General features: G+C 41.0%; 1 protein-coding gene across 1 annotated transcript in view; it reads right to left on the bottom strand.

The window, feature by feature from the left end:
- Nucleotides 1–20,951, bottom strand: part of LOC101071191 (oligodendrocyte transcription factor 3-like) — a 33,675-nt gene extending 12,724 nt beyond the window's left edge. Inside the window, exons 1-5 of the mRNA XM_029827768.1 lie at nt 20,748–20,951; nt 20,501–20,675; nt 4,652–4,730; nt 2,930–3,102; nt 547–1,312 (exon numbers count right to left, since the gene is read on the bottom strand). The gene's annotated coding sequence lies outside the window, so the exon portion shown is untranslated. The remainder of the gene's footprint in view (nt 1–546; nt 1,313–2,929; nt 3,103–4,651; nt 4,731–20,500; nt 20,676–20,747) is intronic.
- Between the last annotated feature and the right edge of the window lie 222 nt (nt 20,952–21,173).

The raw sequence follows: 21,173 nt of genomic DNA, 5'->3' as shown, positions 1-21,173 counted from the left end.
TTGAGCTCTGGAGGCCGTACGTCTTGACCCTATGACTCAATTTTTAATCTAATGTGCATCAGCCGTCGGACCTTATATTGACAAATATAAGATGCGATACAAGAAAATGTGTGCATCTGAGGCATGCTAAATGACCACGCTAATGTTATTCAAAGTCATTTTTCTAACAAAATATTTGGGGAAAAAATCTTAAAGGCTCATTTTAATGAGGACTAAATGGTGCACAGATATGTGCTCAGCTCAGCTGAGATGTGAGAAAATTTGTTCAGGGGTTTGAATGCAATTCAGCAACAACTCATATCCAGGCAACAGAGGAGCCCTGGGGTATTCTGTACTGTAATGTAAGCATATTAGTGTCAGATAGCTGGGGGCTATGAGGATTATTGTATCACATGAAACACATTCAGTGCTTTCACTGATTCCAGGGATGATAAAATAAACAATAAAACCACATGTGTAAATTGTGCATTTGGGATTATTTCATCTTGCGTGCAAATATTTCCTGGACATGTGCAGAAAACCATCATGTTAGAAGCTTGAAGTTACATTTTACAAAATTCCTGGATGTAGTCGTCTCGGGAAACCTCTCCAAATAGGGTTCCAAATAGGGAAAGAGAATTCCACTTCCTGAGATTACTCTGGAGGAATGGCACTAGATGGAAGCTGTTTGATGCTTTCTATTAGGACAACATGAGTTGTCTGCCAATTTATTCTGTGGGCTGTGGGGACGGCTCTGCTGTGTGATCTGTAAGGAGAAATTGAGCAGAGAGGGAAAAAACAACAACCAAACAACAACTAGTTTCTCCTTTCAGTCAGTGTGTAGAGGCAGTAAGACTCAGCCACAGTCAGCACCCATTGCTCTAACACTAAAAGAATCCAGATTTAAACTCAGATTTAGAGTTTTGCGTTGGTTTTTACTAGCTTACACCTTCATTTAGCATGTTCTGTGTTTTTGGGATACAGCAGTTCAGTTTTGTTTTGTATCGCATCCTCATCAGCAAAGCATCTGTTGCTAAATGTTTAATGAGGTGATAAGTTTGATGTCAAATAACAGCGACTGTCAAATTAGAAACATTGGGAAAAAAAATAGGAATTCAGAAACAGTATTAAGTATTGGGCTCAGAAGTCATCTAAAGAGGCAGAAATATGAAGCTGCTCCATGACAGTAATGGGGGGCAGTGGTGTGGAATTCATGCTCAGGACCAGTAACTGTTCTCTGGGTCTCCACGGTGATGAGAGTAAGGGTATCCATGGGAGACCGCGTGGGTTGGGATCCACAGGGAGAGTGGTGGAAGTAGAGAGGGATGTTTTCCTGATCAGAGGTTTACAGCGAGAAAAACAACCTGAAAATGTTGATGAGCGCCTCCATGTACAGCATATATGGCAGAATCAGCAGCGATGAGGTGTTTTGACCGTAACCACTGTGCTCAGCATTATGTGAAAACAACTTCAAGGAAGTTAATAATGGTGTTTCATCACTGCTATTACCTATTACTGCAGCCGAGAAAGAAAAAAAGAAGTTCGCCCCTGGTTCCTTTTCCCATCATGTCTCGACATTAAAATCATTTTGATTTATGTCTTGTGTGCAGGTTGCTGTGTTAGTTATTTATTTATTTATCGTGTGTGTTTGTGTATGTGTGTGCTGTTGATTTTTATTCACCGCTGGCTGTAAAACAAATTACAGCAGGAGGAAAATAAAGTGACCTTGACCTTGACAGGAATGTTGAGGGGAAGCTGGGCTGGGATAGTTAACCAAAGTTAATTACAAAGTCTTTACATGTTTTTGCCAAAGGAGCTGCGCAGGTGAACAGTAATTTGTAACATGCATGGAAATTAATAAAATGTTAGCTGGAGGGAAGCTCAAGCGAACATTTGGCGCTTTGTAAATTTGCATTATTCAGAAATGAATTATTGCTGAGGTGCTAATGTCATTGTTTTTCTTTCCTTTTGTTATTTTAGTTTATTAGATAAAACATGTCTGGTTCGCTGACAGGGTCAGAACTATCTTCACATCAGTATCTGATCATTTGCATTGATTATTGCATCAGTCGTTTGTATTTGTTCTTGGGTGGAAGCAGCATGCTATAATCTGTATTTCTCTTCTGGTCTTAACGCTTTAGACAACATATTCCCAAAGAACAACAGGTCCAATTTCTGGTAACTTCAAGGCCCCTCTTTTTATTTTCTTGTTTTTAAGTAACGATTTGATAAAAACTCCAGTTTCCATTGAGTTTTGTGCTTATTGTGGTGATCAAGGACGGGTTGCTGATCATTGAGGATCTTCAAGAGCTTAGGGAAGGGACAGGTCGCAAGACCAGATGCTCCTCCAGAGTTTGGCCATGAGAACGCCAGGCGTCATCAGAATGAAATCAAATAAAATTCTGTAAAAATGATTGTTGAAATACAAGAAATTACCCTAAATCAGGTTTAAGTTTAAACTAGTGGCTGCACAGTCTGTAGGGAGCTGGGCTAAAAAGCAGAGGGTCCCGGTTCAAGTCCTTGTGTGGACAAAGACAAGAACAATTAATTTAATGAGTCCCTTTGATAATACTAAGAAGAGAAGCATGTCCTTTGGGCATTTAATTATATATTCTTTTAAACTTGCCACTATAAGCAGCCACCCAGTAGCTTGAACCGACGACGGTGTGTAGGCTCTGCCTACCAGATCTCTCTGGAGCCTGGACCTGTCAGATCAGTCACATTTCATTACCAGCTACATCTCGGTCAAATTCCCAGGGGATGCGTTTGGTCCCTCATCTATTAACCACTCTGAAATAACCACTGACTGTACCTGCAGTCAGTGGAATAATCTAAACAGCCATTCAGCGTAGTGATTATGCGCACCAAAGATAAAGGGTGTATGAACTACACAGATAAATATCCAACTGGGTTCAGACATAATTAAAAACATACAAGTCTACATAGTTACCTGGTCCAATGGAACAAGCAGGAGAGTCAGTAAAAAGTGTGATTTCTCACAGCTGATTCCTAATATTTGTTTTTCTATTTTCAGAGCAGGGATGCAGAGTCCCAGAGTGGCTGCATTTTTGTCTCTGTCTCACACTCCTTGTGGTGATGGATGAGTTCACCCTCAACCTGCAACTGAGAAAATGAAGTGTTCATTACACAATAACAGTTGTGCAGTGGTGAGGCATCCCCAGGGTCCTCCTCCCTGCATTCGGACACATTAGCTGCACCCTACAATCTAGTTGCAGCCACCTCTGCACATACTGGAGTCACTATCAGGCTGCTTCAGTGGGGAAACTGCCTCAGCGCTGGCTCGCTGTTCAGCTGGAGGCTATTTTAGCTACATTTCTAAATGATTTTGGATGGGTAAAACTCAAATCAATGATCAACTTAAAATGTCTCTTCAGGATAAAATCAAAGCAAAGTAAATTTGCTTTGCAGCAGGGGGTAATGACAGAAGCATATTCACCAATAATATGGAGTTTTCAGGTTTAGTGCCGCCATCCTCTGACTGCAGCATTTTAGCTGTGGGAATTTTATTTCATCGTGCTGCTCCAAATATCGGCATTGTTAAAGTAGAGATATGATCGTGTCTAAATATCTTATTTTACCCTTTAATGATTCTCAGAAAATCGACACAGTTCTAACGTGCACCAAAGAATATTCATCATATTAATGAATCCTGTCAAGAATCTGCTCAGGAGAATCGTGAGCCACTAACTATCAGAAACCAAGTTCTTGTGATTGATGCAAAACATCAGTGTTCTTCACTCAGGTGTTTGTAAAAATATCTTTGAATTCGGCTGGTCTGACACGACGAGCACTTTATTAATGTCAGTGTCAATGATTACACGATGATGCTGAGCATACCGTCACTGTCTGACTAACACACTGTAAAAATAACATTTAAAAAATGCCCGATATTGCATTTTATATGTGGAAAAGAAAATAGGACACTCTAGAAATATCAAAAAATGCATCCAGCTTACAAATTAAAGCATAAAAAAGGGTCATACAATTGGGATTAAAGTGGCCAAATAAACTTACAACCCCGCAACAAGTCCCAGCGGGAAGCAGAGCAGCCTCTTGTAGGCAAATTTCCAAGGTTTCAGCAAACAATTGTTTTAAGAAACGTTGGCACCTGCTCAACGCTGGGCACAGTTGGCAGCCTGCTTCCTTCAGTGCCAAAAGGAAAGAGAAATATCAAGCAAGTAAACGAGTTTAGCTCTTTAATGTGTTGATCAAGTTTAATCTTGTAGGAGCAGCATTCAGCTTTACTGATACGGTGTCTGTGACAATGTAGCTTTACAGAAACAGATGTGACCCCAAACAAGCAGCAGTGGCAGCAAAACTACCTTTTAACACGAGGAAACCTCTAGGCAAAGGAGGGGACATGGGGCAAGGGGAAAGGGCAGAAAGTGGAGGGTAACAGACACATGCACACATAGTTTCTTATTCGGAAGATATAGCTTTATAACTAGTTAGTTCAGTGGCGTCAGAGGTCAACAAAGTCAGCAAAACTTGTCGGTTGATACAGAGAAAGAGAGGACAAATTTACAGAAAAAAAGATGGACACGGTCTAACTTTTAAACGTTGTGCATTTCAAATTTCTTTCTTAACAATGCAACTTTTTCATATCTTTCTGCTTAACTTACAAAGGGTTGCTCAAGGAATAACAATTCACCTGCAGTTGATGGACTGTGGTGGAGTTCTCTCTTCCTGCTGCGTGAGCTCTTGTACTTGTACGATGTGAGCAGCTGGTTCTAGTGATGAAAGGAGGATGGCAGCATGACGGAGAGGTGGGAGATGGAGGCAGAGAGGGGAGCATGGGGGATTTATATCAAACACTTTTCTAATAAGCCATCTGTACTGGAAGTCGGCGGAGGCCAGTCTGACCAGCTCAGGAGAAAGCTGCCACAGCACACGATGACACCCACACACCATCAAACAGCAGTCATTGTCATCAGCAGATGGTGTGTCACATTATCATTATTATACTGTACGTGGGTTTTCATCGAGTGCCACCTCCGCTAACATGTGGAGTCCCAAGAGGACCTACTTTATCTCCTTCTAGACTTGTTGGGAATTTGCCTCAAACTGTTTTTATGCAGCTGAGGAAGCCCAATAAAGCCTGTTGCTACTGTATGTACAGTACACTGCGCACCGAGCAAGTGTTCCGTCCCATTGACGCTTTGCTGCCAACTAGTGGTCAAGCTTTATACTACATCAGGTTGAGGCCAGTAAGTGTAAATAAATTCAAGCAAAAAGGGATTCATTTAAATATTTCTATTTATTTGCAGACCAAAGCTGCATATAAAATATAATATAATACAATATTTAATTCATCCATATATTAAATTAGAATAAAAGACATGGATGGTCAAAAAATAATAAATACACAGAGGTGACTAGTGCCTTAGAACCTTTACTGGTCATCAGTTTGCCAGACAAATTGCTTTATTAAATTACAGTATGTCCAATAACTGTTCTAGTCTTCCAGTAAAGACCTGCTGATGCAACTGATTAAAAATCAACATCCATTCCCATGGAAGGGTGATTACCTCTTACTATCTGCTCCCATTGTGCTTGTGTACAGAGGCAGAAATAAGCTCAAATGCAAAGGCAGTCCTGATAAACAAGAGAGACATGAGCCACAGCTCAAGATTTAATAGGATTTTTTTTCCCTTCAACACCGGCCCACCGTCACCGCTTAGGTCAAACAATCGGAGGTTTTGCCTGAGTGGCCTAAAAGGAGCGGGGTTGGGGAAATTACAGGAGTCATGCAGACAGCAGGAAGAACAGCAGAACTGGAGGCTAAGAGTGAAGTAATCAGTTGGAGCACTGATTGGACACCTCATTGATTCAGGAATAGTGATAATTACGGCGCTCACTGGTGTATGCTAATGCAAGAAGCGAAAGCCATCCCAGCCTCTGTCATTACAAGCCCAGTGATTTAAATCCCTTATGGTAACAACAACGATCTATTATGTCCAAATGGCAAGAAAAAAGAAGGGAAAAAATGCAGAGAGAATAAATAGAATTTTAAACTACTAATTAATTCACATCCATCAATACAATGTCTCTTTACATTTTACTGAAGTGATATACAGGAAGGGACCCAAAACAGATCCCAGGGGAACCTCAGAAGGGACAGGTCACATCATCAGCCTTTTAGAAAAGAGATCTGATTACTAGACGGCATCTAAACTAATACAGTGGCATGTCACTGATGCCATTAGGTAACTAAATATTTATAGATAACTAAAGATAACTACATTTTTATAGTAATGCCACTAACTGATGACAAAAGGACTAAAAATCCAAAAGGGGCTGCAAGAGGCAACAATTGTTTGACTAGGGAAGATTTAGCATTACTTTGCCCTAACAGCTTCGTAGTGGAGCAAAAAACAGTTTGGCCTTCACTGAAATCTTTCTGAATTATTTCTATGTTAAACAAACTTAATTTAGGAAACTGAATGGTTGCTAGAACACAGCTTAAAGGTTCACTGTTGTTAAGATTCAGGGGAATGGGGTGTCGCGTGAGCGTTTGGCTTGCAAACAGGTGTTCCTAAGAGCCATTTCTAATGTGAAATACAGTTCTCAGGAAGCTGAAGGCAGTCATTCATGGATTTAATAAGATGATGTCTTAACACCCAGTGTGGAGTTGTACAGCTTGTGGTAATGCATTGAGTCTGTTTTAAGAAGAATGATCTCAAATGGCGCTTCACAGTTAAACACAGCCATTTTTAAAAACTGCCTCCATTCCTTTTTTCAAATGAATCACCTCAACCATCAAATGCTGCATGTGCTCCCCGAAGAAAGAAATGAGGTGGCAGAGGCTGTGACATTTTAAAAAATGATGTATTTCCTCCATTGTTATTCATGCTTTGCACCTCGCCTGTAAATTATGCTCGACAGCGCATGTGAAGAACTTGTTTCACTGTTAAAGACTGGGAGAGAGAGAAAAGAGAGAGGGAGAGAGAGAAAAGAGAGAGGGAGAGAGAGAGAAAAGAGAGAGAGAGAAAAGAGAGAGGGAGAGAGAGAGAAAGAGAGAGAGAGAGAGAGAAAAGAGAGAGGGAGAGAGAGAGAGAAAAGAGAGAGGGAGAGAGAGAGAAAAGAGAGAGGGAGAGAGAGAAAAAAGGGAGAGGGAGAGAGAGAAAAAAGAGAGGGAGAGAAAAGAGAGAGGGAGAGAGAGAAAAGAGTCCTTCTCAGGATAAAAGTGTTGACTCAACATGGTCCACAAAGTAATTAAGGCCCAGACATTAATAACTCGAGTAAGAGGAAGAAATTCAATGAAAACAGAAAGGATTTATTTTCTCATTCATTCACACACACTCATCCAGTGAATCTTACGCAATCTCTTTCAAACACGTCTCCTTACACACACACTGTGCTCTTTTTCCTCATTGTTTCGATTCACAGGGTTCATTATAAGTCTATTAAAATATATATTTCTGCTTATAACACAGATTTACTTCCCTGAGATGAACGACTACAGCACTAACGACCAAGTGTTGACGCTTCCACACTGGAGTCAGTGGCGCCTGAACACATCTGGATAAACAGCCCCAGACAGAATATACAGCATATATTGTAGTGTCATTGATTAAAAAAAAAAAAAAAGACAGTGGTTAGCTTTGCCCTCAAGGTTAATTAAGTCATCATCAGCATTAATGATGCATTGTGATGAGCCCCTCTGACCGCCTGGTGAAGGCTCCTTTATCACCGCTGTTGTAATAAGTGTGACTCCAGAATGGCGCCATCTCCACTGCTTCACTGTCAGGCCCAGATAAAGTCACAAGCGGTTATTATTTTGGAAATGTGTCAGAGTCCTCCCGTCACTGGGAACATTAGTATTCCTGTTCAACGTTGACAGTAGTTAGTGTTGGAGGTGGCTTGCAGGACTGACGATGGTAGGACAGGAATAATTTAAGTAGCACCGGCAGAATATGAATGTGTGGGATCGATAATTCTTCCTGAATGAACGTTCCCGTTTCCCAAACGATTCCACAGTTATTACTACACAACAGAAGGAATTCCATTTATTATACGAGACTATTTTACAAACACACTTCTGCATCTCTGCATGTGTTGTGTTAGGTACACCAGCTCAACACAAACATGTGCCCAGAGCCTCGGGACATATATTTACTCTGTTCCAGAGACGTGTGCACAAAAGGGAGGAAGCGATTTAAATTTGCTGCCGGGGTTAATTTACCAACTGAGCTCACACCTCAGAAGCACAGACACGTGCATTTAAACGTGGCTGTTCTCCATGATCCAAATTATGTGTTGATTTCCGCTTCCATGCGCAAAACAGATTTGTTTATATTTTCACTTTTTGGCATCTCAATAAAGAGGAATCTTGTAATTATAGTAAAATGCCAACATGACCCTTCATCATCTTAACCGCTTCATCCCTTTTGGTGACACAGGAAGGGTACACAATGGGCGACGGCAGGGTCCATAGCCTTTTTAACAATATACCTACAGCTGGGAAGCTTCATTAGAACCCACTAAATCAAACAGTGATCATCCCAAAAAATGTCAAATACAGGACAATTACTCAACATGATTGTTTAGGGAGGGATTTAATATGGAAGATTTACAGACGCCATGTAGACAAAGAACAGAAACATCTGCAGGACAGCTGGAAAGAGGCTCTACAGGAGGACGGCTCAATAGAAAAGTTACAGGAGGCATGTCGAGAACTACCTGAAAGGAACATATATCGCTCCAGAAAACTGATATAATAGAGATAGAACTGATAGTTGTATTAAATGTGAGAAGGAAAAATGTATTTGGCAACCTACCATAATACGATAGTTCTGGCAGGAAATTAAACACCGCAATTAAAAATATTGAAGAGATTCAAAACTCTTAGTCCCACATTTGTTTATACCTATTATACTGTAAATGTTCATCTATATCCAGATGAGTTGAAGATCAAAAAATGTCAACAAATATTTATAGACGAAAGTGTGTTACTGGAAAAGAGAGTAAAAACACCAGAAATCCAACTGTCAGAAGGTGTTTGTGCGAGATATCTGGAACTGTCCCCTTAGAGGAGATGATCTATTCTATACAATAAACATAAACATGATCAGCACCAGATCTGAGATCTCTTCGTTTGTCATGTATTGAGGACAGATTTGTCATGTGATGGAAGGGCCTGGGGACATGTCAACAGTTGATATTGCAGAAGATACAACAAACTCATTAACCTGATCTCTTAGTTCTTCTGTGCATTGATGTCTTTGTTTACTTATTTTTTTACTACACTGGATTTTTTTTTATTGTTTTGTATGTTGATGCTTTTATTTGCTTTCAACATTGAGATGGTTTTCTATATTTTTCCTGCTATTACTGTGGAACATAAACTAACAAAAAATTTAAAAAATATTGTGAATTGTTAATCGAAATATTGGATAAATACATTTTTTTAAATGAAATGACAGTATTCTTGTCATAACTATTAGTAAAATAATATAATCATTACGAGTCTTACCTGCAGTTACTACACTCACTCTTTCAAAAAGCTGCATACACAGTTTTAAAAAGAAAGTAATTATGGTTTTGATTGATAATCTAATTCTATATTCTTTACGCTACTTATTTAGCAGTGACAGAAAAGCAACATTTCTAATTAAAGTTTTACATGGTCAGAAATATATACAGAGTAAAAATATCTGTCTCATAATCCCACTGAACAGAATAATCCAATTATATAAACATCGCTACTGTCTATATTTGTAAGAACATCAGTGCCATCCTTTACAGCCAAATATACATAAATACATACATAATAAAAATGTATTTCTGTGTTGCCATATGTTAATGTGGCCGGCAGAGCTAAAGTAAATTTAAAGCAGGAGTGACGAGCTGTCGGTCATCCAACCAATTTATTCCTATCAAATTTATTTCTTGTGAGCATAGATCATGGCTATCTATGCACACTCAAACTCATGCGCAAATGATCTTAGCTGACAAGCAGCAGCTCATGGAAAATTGCAGTATCACAGTCCTGCACCAAAGTGTAGCAATAATTTGATGGGGGGGGTCTTTAGCTGGTAGCTAAATGCACTGGAAGAAATAATAATCCAGCCTAGAAATCAACCAACGAATTAGCATAAAGTGACAGAAAAACAGAAATAAATATTGAAATACAGAAATGCACAAGTAAAGAACTGGATGGATAAAATCATAAATACATGATATAATAAAATTTAAAAAATAAATAAAGTAAAAAGAGTTGGTGGGGGTATGTCTCGCCCAGGAGGATCAGGGGTTGGGGGGCTTGTTCGCCACCCAGCGTTTTGGTGTCATTTTACTTGTTCCTCTTCTGTATTCTTATGTCAGGTCAAGGTAGAAACTTGCCTCACCTGCATTTACAGGTTTGTTTCTTATCCTGCCACAAAATAAATGAAATGCCATATGCATAAACAGCCCAAATATCCCTTGTATTTGTTAATTAATTTGTGCTTCTGTCATTCGTGATCCTCCACACATTACAGCTGCCCTCCTCTAACTGTTCCTGTATCAAAAAGCTTTGCTTCCACTTAAATGTCAGAGGCAAAGGAACAGGAGGCTGTAACATTTTATACTGTACACATTCATGGCGGCGAGTAAATATCAAGATAATGTGCATTGTAATGAACTCCTTGGTGACAGGGTGGACTGCAGCAAAGCTGTAAAAATCCATTCCAAGTTCACTTTGGTCTTTCATTCTCAATCCATTTCCCTGGTGGATGGAGCCTAATCAATAGGGGTCTACCCATCAGGTTTAGTGGCCTTTATGTGGAGAAGAAAAGAAGACTCATTAATTAGTGCCAGATACTTCATTGTTGCCTGGGCTGGTGTTGATCATGGTCACACAGCCCCTCCCCACCACCCTCCAAACCTCCTGACTTCCATCCATGTAAACCACCACTGACCTGCATTTCTCTTTTGCAGGCTTTCAAAAGATCTGGCGTCGGAAGGGAAACCAGGCCATCATGATTTATGTGATCCTGCTTTGACTTTTTCTTGTAATTCTTGCACTGAGCTCAACAGCAGACTTTATTTTGGTCCATCTATATGAATTTTAGATAGCCGTCCTTCATTATTAATACACTGTACTTCACTGCCTTAGAGGATCCTGTGGCCCAGCGTTATCTATGTTCCCACACTGGATCCAAGTCCTGGAACGTATTGGGTGATGATATGAAAACAAATTTGTTTCCCTTCTGCTCACATCTTGAGTTTCCCTGGGGGGTATTTTTCTCATATGGGGTAACTTTTTAGAGCTGCCATTTTCAGTGGTGCCACTGCAAAAGATGCTTTGGCTGTACCAGCAATCCCTCCCAGAATGCAGGAAAAGGAGTTCAAGTGACTCAAGGGCAATGTAAATGTTCCTATAACTGGCCGTTCTGGGGTGGTTCCTGCAGTGGAAAAATGCGCCACCTGCCACAGCCCTGTAAATTCACCCCGTAGTCAGTGGAAATGTGTCTCATCTAAATTAAACTTTCCTGCTCATCCATTTTCCCTGGTCCTACACAGAACCTTAGCTGTCCCTATCACTGAGGTCCCAGATGTTCCTAGGATTTGCTGGAGCCCCCTTCTCTAGCTTGAGCGTCATACGGCAAAGTGCTCTGATGATCGCGGGGACCACTGGCATCTCCACCCCCCCCCTTCCCCACACACACACACTCACACTCACAAACCCCTGCTATTCCCCAAATATCATTTATTCCTACGTACCAATTTTAAAATCATCGTGTGCCCTCTTTGCCCGCAGACGAGGAGATTTGAGGGTTACTGCGCTATTTCGCCCGCTGTTAACATCTATTACCCAACTGTTACCATTACTCAGTTCTGACCCGTCTAGGTCAGCTGTAACAGATGTGGTGAAAGTGGCTCCACTTGGCAGAGTCACATCAATAGTTAACCAATCCCCGAAGAATTCCTAAACTTTAAAAGGACAGAGGGCTTCAGACATCTGTGGCTGTGCATCTTGTTTGCTGTCTCCTGTGTCACATATAGAATCAATGGTTGTGTTTGGGCAGAAATATCTTCCACTAACCCACCACCACAGTGTGGTACACCCCCAGCAGGAGCTTGTCCTCCCATGATGGTTCCAGCCATTCTTCCCCATCCTTTCTCCACTTCAAACCATTTCCGCGGCTGCCATTTTGGCAAGAAATCGATTTGTAATTACAACCGCTTTGTGTAGTCTGGGATTCTCTTTGTGTTAAATCATCACATAAATGTGGTGTTAGCATCAGCAAGCCTTGGAGCCCATTATTTAAACAAGTTGAGGACGACCATCGAGAATTCGATCTCCTGGTGTCCCAGGTAACTGTCCTCTCTAGAGCTTCATGTTGAGATTCTGTATTTTGGAGAATTTTATTACCTAATTGCACCTCTCATATTAGTTGCATTTTATCTATCACACTAGTTGCAACCAAATAAAAAGAATCCCTTCAACTCATTTTATAAAGCAAAAAAAGAGGTATAACCAGAAATCATTCAAGGTACAAATTCAACAAATAATTGTCCATTCTGGACCCGATCCACTTCCCAGTCACTCAAGTCAACCTTATTATAAACTTTCCTCTTATTCCCTAGACTCTTTTCCGCGTGGCCTCTCTGACTCACTCTCTCACTGTAGTCCAATCTTTTCTCTAACATAAATCATTTTGAATGTCTCAGCCACGGTGCAGATAGATACGGCCCTCACCGCCCCCTCCGTGTAATCCCTCCAGTGAATGGAAAAGCACTAATCCAGCATCTGTGCCACACAGGGAATCGTCCATACAGTCGCATGTTCTGCCCCATTTTTCTTGTCTCGCGGTTGTTCGGAATGCTGAAGTCTACATAAATGTGTAGTGTTTGTGCAAAATACTTCAAAAACGATCGCTGCTTGTTGCTTAAGGCAGCGTAGCTAATGAAAGTTTATTATTGATCTTGATCATGAGCACTAGATGGTTTAACTTTGGTGGGAAAATTAGGGCTCGTGTCCCAAACTCTCATATCTGAACTGTGATGCAATGAAAGACCATTGAATTAAGCTACAGTAGAGGCAAAACTGTTACTCCACACAGAATCAAAAGCCATGAAAGAACCACTTAACCATAGCAAATCTGCAACAATTCTATAATTTCTTGATTCTACAGTAGTTCCCAAATTAATGCTGTTGATATTATAGTCTGTTAACACCGACCATAATAAATTGTGTTTTTGCAGTGTGTAAGTGTGTGTCCCTGTCTTTGCCTTTTTTTTTTGCGAAACTTTCAAACCTGTTCTTGTTTTGGCAAATCAATCTGTAATAATTGTGCTAATAATAAACAGTTCCTGTAGTACACCAGCACCAAATGCGCCACAAAACCTGAATATTTAACTCTCAACAAAGCAATGGACTGATTGGGCAACAGAAAGTAGGCAAACATTGACAGAACACATCATCTTCTTCTTCTTCTTCTTGACCGCTTTATCCCTTTCGGAGTCACAGAAAGGGTGCTGGAGCTTATCTCAGATGCATATGGGTGCAGGCTGGGAACACTCCAGGGTGATCTCCAGCTCATCCCCCCAAATGTGAGCATTTGGGGGTTTGGTACGTTGCTCAAGGGTACCTTGGTGGTGCTACCAGAACATTCCACAATTTTTGTCAGCACCGGGGCTAGAACTGGGCCCCCTTGACATATTACTTGTTTTCTAGTTAATCTTTGAGATTCTTTTCATGGAACTGCAAAAAGAATGGCTCATTTGTCTGTCTCATTAGTGATAAATGCTGTATCTTCCGGCTGAAGGCAGCAGGACTGTGAGCAGCTGAGTCTGTCATTCAGAGTTTCTATTTAAAGGGGAGGCTAAGGCAATGTATTCTACACACTCACAAAAAGCTCATTTGCAAGTGTAAAATGCGCACAAAGCGAGAAGCGTGTCCTGTTGGGTGCAGCATCGCCTCCAACCAGAGTTAGAAGCACTCAATGGGAGCAGCAGTCGAACTGCGGCCTTTTCGGCTCAAGAATCTGTGTCAAATTGTGCTGCACGTTGCTCCTGGTTGCATTCGGTGTGAGCTTTTGCTATGTGCAATCGTGAAGGCTGCCAGATGGAGAATATCCTGCTCCATTCTGCCTGCTAATGAGGCACAATAGCCGGAAGACACCAGCAGATTGGCCAGGGCACATTGAAGAGGGCACTTCTGTTGAAGCATTTTGGCTATACTTATATGACGACTCTGCTGTTGCACTGGTACATAGTTTTGTCCAAGAAAGGTGGGTTAGTAATAATGGTTCTTATACAATCATGAAGGACCTGCTCGTTAATTATTATAGGATGCAAAACCTTTTCTTTCCATAGTAATTTGCATTACCTGCAGTTTGTCATTCTAAGAAACATCTTGTTAAACCCTTTAACCAAGCAAAAACTTTATTATCTCGCTCTCTATCACACACACACACACACACACACACACACACACACACACACAAACACACACAATTTATCCTGGCATGTTCCTCCTTCTCATAAATCATTCATTGTAACATATCTACTGGCACAAACACCTTTAAATGGAAATGCATTTTTTTTTTAAAAACAACTTTTTTCTAGAATAACTACATAAAATGACTATTAAACAGGAGCCAACATCATCTAGATTTGTAGTGTTCTGCAAATACTGTGAAATGGCAACGTGCAAAGACCAGCCTGAATGTTCTACCATCTGTCAGAGCTTGAATGAATAATCTATGGGGGGGTTCAGTCAGAGGTATAACACACAGATATAGAAAGTGTTACAAGTGAGTTACTGTGTGTGCTGAGGAGGAGAACAGGAGTATATTTAGAGCCTCAATCTGGCACAAGGTACAGCAGGGTCTGTGGTCCATGGGGGAGCTGGAGACATGATTAATATGCTCAATTACAACATTGATTTTAACATTAAAACTGTGCAAGTCATTTTCTTGGGCCCCTTCTCTGTGGGTTTTTCGCCATTTCATTTTTATTTAAATAGATAAACATCTCGGCTAATCGCTTTCTGTGGCTAATTTATCAGTCAAAGCTACTGGCTGCAACTTTTACTTTAAAGCCTCACGGACAAAACCTAATTGTAAATGTCTGTAAAAGTGGACGGGAAACTCGAGGTAGCTCCTACGAATCCTCCCCAGCCATCCATTACATGCAGAACCAAAGCTCTCCTACAGTTTTTCTGCTCTTCTGTCTCTGGTCCATCACAGTGACACTTGAAGTCAGTGGGCAGAACAATTCTCTAAAACTAAAACAGAAATGAGGCTGATACTGAATCATATGGTGTTTTGTGTTTAGGAACATAGTGCTGCTTGTCAGTGCAGAGGTCTTCCCTATGAGAAGGAACGTGCGTGTGTTTGGAATCACACTGGGGAACACCATTTTTGTTGAGTTGGGTCTGACAGCTGTTTTGAACTAATTTTTGGTTGCAGAATCCAAAACTGATCTCAGTTGTTGAACTGTAGGACTGTAGTACTGACCTATTGGGAGCTGCACACAGCTGTCATCGGCTTAATTGTAACTGCACAAACAAGATGCCAAGAAGCTGTAGATGAGTCGAATGGTAATCAGCTGACAAGTCGTACAACAACTAATCACTGGAATTTTGCTAATCTGGAGAGGAAGCTGTGGAGAAAAAAAACTGATTTCATTTTCAGAATCAGCATGCCAATTTTAGTGCCAAAATATAACTCAACAGATTTTTTTTTTTAAATTGTTCCCTAGTGTAACGAGCTAGTTGTAAAGAAGAGAGCAATGCTTATTACAATATGATATATGCTTATTGGGATATGATAGGATACACCTCCCTGAGGAGAGAAAGAATGCAGCGCTTGACCATTTACAAGTTTGTGTTTGTTGTTCTTCAGTGTTGGGATGGTAGAAACACTGTCCGTTGTTATCCTTCCTTTTCCTTTCTCACCAGACCGATGCCTCCCCCATTCTTTAATCCAGGGGTTGGCAACCCAAAATGTTGGAAGAGCCATATTGGACCAAAAAAACAAGAAACAAATCTGTCTGGAGCCGCAAAAAATTAAAAGCCTTATATAGGCCTTATAATAAAGGCAACATATGCTGTAAGTGTCTATATTAGCTGTATTAGCCTACTTTCCAAATAATAAGCAGGCTACGAATACATAATGAGCATTCATGATGAAATGTTTATGTTCCCTGCAGCATCCTGGAGAGAATGAGGCATCACGTGACCACTCTGCTGTAGATGACGCTTTAAGTTTAACTTCCATTATAATGAGATGTTGAAATATAAATGAATGAATGTTGAAATAAAAATAATAAATATTTATTATACACATTTATACAGCATTGGAAAAATGTAAGAATGTTTGTCACGTTTTTCCTCCTACAGAAATTATATTAAAACAATTTCGATTTTCATATTTTTGAAAAAGCTCCGGGGAGCGACTAGGGCGGCGTCAAAGAGCCGCATGCGGCTCCAGAGCCATGGGTTGTCGACCCCTGTTCAAGAGGTTTCCCAAAAACGGAAGCCTGAGGGGTCCATTAAAGAAGATTAAAGAATGTGCAAGATGCCTTTGATTCTTTGATGTTTCTTTGAAGTTAGATGAAAGAAACAGTTGATCAAACAAATAATGTGCACCTAAGGTGAGAGAACACACCAAACAAGTCAAATCTTGCAGTTTAAATCTATACAGTATATGTTTCTTTTCTATCATTGCGACATTTTATCTTTTTACAGATCAAAAATGCAAACACTGGGAGTTTCACTGAATGAAAAATTCCCTACAAAGTTGTGGCAATTGATTAATGACAGCAAAATTAATACCATCATCTGGAACCACCAAGGAGAGGGAATCATCGTCAATGGGAAATTAATAGAAAATGAGTTCTTGTCTTCAAATGGCTTCAAAACCTCCAAATTCTCAAGTTTTACACGACAGCTAAATTTGTATGGCTTCAGGAAATCCCAGCGTTTAAATAGAGACAACATTCATCATTATTTCCACCCTTTACGCCTTTACAGTTTGTGAAGATAAACATGATAAAAATTTGTCTTCTGACCTATCTCAGGCAGAGGTCCGATCGCCTGCATCCAAACCGCTGCATGACATTGTGCCAGGTGACTGGATCATGGTGAAGGTTCTGAGCACCAGGAAAAGGAATGGCTGGAAGGGTCCACACCAGGTGCTACAAGCTTCTCACACAGGTGTGATGATCGCTGAAGGAGCAACGTGGTTGGATACCAGCCAATTTAAGAGCTTGCTGAATAATAGTTCTTCAAGTACAGACAGTGAAGCACATTTTAACGGAGCCTATTGTTGTTATTAGAGCGCAGGATATGTTTGAATAAAAGGTTAAATTGTCATCTTTTTTTGCATTTTTTTTAATGCAATGTGCTTTGGTCAATAATGGTTACACATACACTTTGGTTTTAATGGTAAATTAAACACAGAAAGTTGTGCAAAATTGGAGCGGACAGGAGGGCCGGCAGAGAAGATGACAACGCAACATGATGGCAGACAGACATACACATGGAGAATGAGGACAAATGCCCTGTCCTCCTTCTTGTCCTCGCCAACCTCCAAGATCTCCCTGACCCATTCCCTCGACCCGAGTTTGGCTGACTTAAACCTTCCTGCAACCTCAGTCCTACTGAATTTAACCAAAGTGACTGAGGGACATAAATTGAGACGTGGGAAAACAGGACAAAAGGACGAGGATGTGCAGAAGGCCATCGGAGGCGTGCCACACCCGAGGCAAGATGTTGAGTATAAAGGAACCAACTTTAGTCCAACACTTTTACACCAATGAGCATAAACTCAGGACACCTCTGCCATCAATATATTGATGTATCTTTTACTAATATTCTAGTCCCTCCTGTCGTCTGCCTTGATGCAGAGCTTCGAGTCCATTCAGACTCTTTTTTTTTTCCCAAGCGGCAGTTCTAAGGGGTAAACAAGGTCAGGCAAAGAGGAAACACGGCCGGTTGCCAAATCTGACTGTTTGTTTATGCTTGTCATCACTCACACAGCGTGCACTACCCGGCACTGACAGGATGACAGCTTGGCACAGCATTTAATGTGGCTTTGAATCCTTCCTCATGCGAATGACAGTTTAATTGTTGACTGCCCGGTGGATGTCAAATTCATAGAGTATGTTGTTTATGACTGGTTCCAAAGTGACATGTACAGTAGTGGTGCTGGTTAAGAATAGCTTTGTTATCCATCAGCTGCTGATGAGCTTTTTATCACGCTTGGACACGCCGAATAATGACTGACTATTTACTCCGATCAATAGGAAAAACAGCTGTTTACCTAATTGCCCCTCTCATATTAGTTGCATGTTTCTGAAGGATATGTCTCCAATTCATGGACTCAAGGGTGTTTATGACTCTATATATACACACTATAAATATACATACTGTATAAGCAAATCAGCATCAGCTTTCATTTGTATTAAAAGCACTGTGCCCCTGTGCCAAAGAGACTCCAATCAGTAAAGTAGGTTTTCAGCAGCCCCTGAGCATACTCACATTTTTAATTCCTACATTTAACTAAGTAACACTTTATTTATTTCTGTATTACATTTTTTGTGGAGTGGTTGCAAATCGTTGAAAGTGTCACTGCAAATGCATGTCCCATTACACATGAATGCTTTGCACCTTTACAGGTATTAAATTACTTTCCCAGATATGAATGAATTATTTCCCAACCAATGACGGGGATGGCATCCACGGGCTCTTCTGTTGCCATCCAAAAATGCTGCGGCATCATTTTATTTGACTGTACTGGGAACTGTTCGACTCGGGCCATTAACAACACTGGGACCTGGTGACAAAAGCTCACATATTTCCACCATCTGTTACTTCCGAACGCCTCCTTTCAGCACGGTGATGCTGAGAGAGGGCCTTGCTCTCACCTCTGTGTGACACACTGTTAGCCTGCTTGCAGTGTCAAACTGACTTCCCTTCACCTGACGGCCCAGCGTCACCATTCCCGCTCTTGCCTTGTCCTTTCTTGCCACGAAACCGCCGTCATGAGTTTGTGTCACTCTAATAATTATTCCTGCACTCTCATTTTTCTCTGCCGCCTGTGTTCATTCATCACTGTCGGCGACCCTTCGCCTGTCTCAACAGCTAACTTTCCCCCCTTTTCTTCGCCCGTCTCCTCTGTTCTCCTTTGTCTTCATGCAAAGACAATTCCTGGTATGAAGAATGTCTTTTTGTCACAACAACAGTGACACTAAAGGACAAAGAACAGCATAGAGAACAAAAGAAAGATTACACTCCTAAAAGTGTTTAAGCTTTACATTTATGTGTGTAAGTGGCCCAGAATTGAAATGGAAAAGCTGAGAAATGCACCATTAAAGGCATGTACCGTATTTTCTGGACTATATGTCGCTCCGGAGTTTAAGTCGCACTAGCCAAAAAATGCATAATAAAGAAGAAAAATAGATATATAAGTCACACTGGACAATAAGTCGCATTTTGGCGGAAAACTTATTTGATAAAATCCGAGACCAAGAACATACATTTCATCTTGAAAGGCAATTAGCAAACCATTAGCATGGATTAGCAATAGGGTTACGGAATGCTAACGTAACAAATTCAGCTACATGACCCACAATGAATTGAGTACGTGTCTGCTTTGTTAACGTAAAATATTAACAGTTATTCAGATAACTATAGCATAAAGAACATCCGAGCAAGTTTACCAAACAATCAAGTCTAACTCCATAGACGAAGCACCGCTTCTTCTTCTGCGTCACTAAAGGAACTCGTTCCTCGGGTACACGCCCCTAGAGCGCCCTCTTGTTGTCAGTGTGAAAATAACGAACGTGTGAAATTCTGTAATAATGTATTTATATAAGTCGCTCCGGGGTACAAGTCGCCCCCCCTGACAAACTATGAAAAAAGTGTGACTTATAGTCAGGAAAATACGGTAAATGGATTTGTGCTTACACGGCTGACTGGGATTATTTTCTGAACATCAGCAGTAAACATTGATCTCCAATATGTGGCTATAGGAAACATTGACATTGACTATTTTAAATGTTACACATGCAAGTGAGCTGCGCCCGCAGAAAGTCGAAATCGTCAATAGCTGGAGGGATTTACAACACGAGGAATAAATAGTTTATGAGGCCTTACCCATTGATCTACAATTTTAGTCAACATCAATATGTTGTAGGCTGTAGATGAACATTCCTGTGCTGCGTTTGTGATTGAAATCATACTAGACACTATGTAAAGACGTAAATATCATTGATTTGACTGCAGGTCAAAGGTTTAAATAAAAGGAACAGAGCATTTTAAAGACATTTCAACTCTCTTCTGAACGTTTTCTCCAGCTCTAAAAGGTTGATGGCGAGCACCGACCTTTACGTGGGGGGGGAATCAAACCCCCCCCCCCCCCCCCCCCCCCCATAAGCCTGTGCCACCAAAAGGGAAGAGCAGCCCATCAGTTGGTTGGTTTGTCAATGACAGATTCTTTGAAAGAGCGAAGGAATCAGAGAACAACAGCAGAGGTGAAAGGTTAAGACTTCAGCTTTCACATACCTGCAATTCAAGGTCCCTCCCCTGGGGGTTTAACCCTGACATTGGGGGGGTAGATGCAGCTGTCACCAGCTGTTATCTTGCTATACTGTATTTCTGGTGTTGAGCGCTGCTGGAATCCCACCATGATGTCAGGACACATCCAGGAGAAGAGCCCCTAATGCCACTACTACTACTCCTGTGGGCAACACAAGTTCAATAAAAGATGAACATCGGAATGTTCTAAAGAGAGTAGGTGTTCAAGAGTGACCTGTTACATCAGCCAATGGACTGAGGGGGTGTTTGGATGGAGCGAGCCTTTCGATTACAGGTTCAACTCGCACTTGAAAGTGAGCGCTGATGCTTTGCCCGCTGCAGTTCCCCAGTGAGGCATCCTTCCTAAATAACAAACTATCCCACTCTCTCCACTATAATCGCACATTGGAGGGAAAAAAAGTGTGGTTACACGCGCCATGGCTACACTGGTATTTCCCATATAAAAGCAAAGGGAAAACAGGTGACTTATCTGCTGAATAGTGTGGAAGGAAGGGCAGAAGAGGGTTAAAGGAAGAGGAGGCCCAACGAGAAACTCCTTTGTGATCCATTTCTTTGCACATCATCGTTTCTTTCATGCCTCCCTAAAAAGTTTTTTCGAAGATGCTGCACGTACGTCCGGGCGTTATTCAGCTATGCCGGT

The sequence above is a fragment of the Takifugu rubripes genome, chromosome 2 (assembly GCF_901000725.2).
Source record: "Takifugu rubripes chromosome 2, fTakRub1.2, whole genome shotgun sequence".
NCBI lineage: Eukaryota > Metazoa > Chordata > Actinopteri > Tetraodontiformes > Tetraodontidae > Takifugu > Takifugu rubripes.
This window is presented reverse-complemented; position numbering and strand designations above follow the sequence as displayed.